This window comes from Bison bison, unplaced genomic scaffold, assembly GCF_000754665.1.
Source record: "Bison bison bison isolate TAMUID 2011002044 unplaced genomic scaffold, Bison_UMD1.0 scf7180017864295, whole genome shotgun sequence".
Taxonomy (NCBI): domain Eukaryota; kingdom Metazoa; phylum Chordata; class Mammalia; order Artiodactyla; family Bovidae; genus Bison; species Bison bison.
The window spans coordinates 12,613,036-12,613,885 of NW_011494867.1; the positions used below are offsets into that span (position 1 = coordinate 12,613,036).

The following is an 850-nucleotide window of genomic DNA, read 5'->3' on the forward strand; positions in this document are numbered from 1 at the left end:
AGGGGCAGGCTGCAATCGTCTCAGGGGACTGGCAGTTGGGAAGCAGGCCCCTGGAGCCAGGACAGGAGGCAGGAACAAGTGGAACCCAGAGGCAGGTGAGACCCTCCGTCTGGGTGACCCAGCACTGCCCCCAGCGTGTCTCATGCGGACTCAGCTGGGGAGGGACAGGTCCGAGCGTTGGGCCAGAGGCTGTCCTTCTGGAAGTTTCTGGGCCGTACATCAAGCTCGTTTGGAGTTGTGGCTCCCGTGTCCACCCTGGGGTGTGAGGTCCCCACGCTGGGCCTGTGCCCCCACATGAGGGCAGGGCCATCACCAAATCCGAGCGACTGCGGAGAACCATCGCCCTGAGTGCTAAGGGGAGTCGGGCCTCGCCTTCTCTCATCACCTGGAAACCACGGCTCCCACCCACGTTGGGTGGTTTTCTCAGACCCCCTGGGTGTGTCTCCTCCACGTCCACAGGGTTGGCGGCACCAGCCTGCGGAGGCACTGTGGTGGCCGGGACAGGGTCTGGAGGGAAGAAATGCTGGGCTGGGGGCCAGGGGCCAGCAAACCCATCCTGTCCTGTGACCTGGGAACAGGAGCTGTGCAGCTCTTGGCTCAGCACCCCTTCACACAGGGTGGGACAGAGGCTAAGCAGTCGCCTGGGGCAGGTCAGAGCTCGTGTGCAGGCAGGCCACACTCCTTGGGCCCTGGCACCCTCTCTATGCCAGGCTGGTGGGTCCCGCCCCTTCCTACTCCAGGCCGGCCACCTGGAGCACGGCCCACTCTGAGCGCTGGTGGCGGTGGCATCAGTTCAGTTCAGTTCAGTCGCTCAGTCATGTCCGGCTCTTTGCAACCCCGTGGACTGCAG

The 850-nt window shown here is 64.6% G+C and overlaps 1 protein-coding gene across 1 annotated transcript in view; it reads left to right on the top strand.

Moving 5' to 3' along the window:
- The window catches only part of JPH3 (junctophilin 3), a 75,579-nt gene that overhangs the window by 70,659 nt on the left and 4,070 nt on the right, over window positions 1–850 (top strand).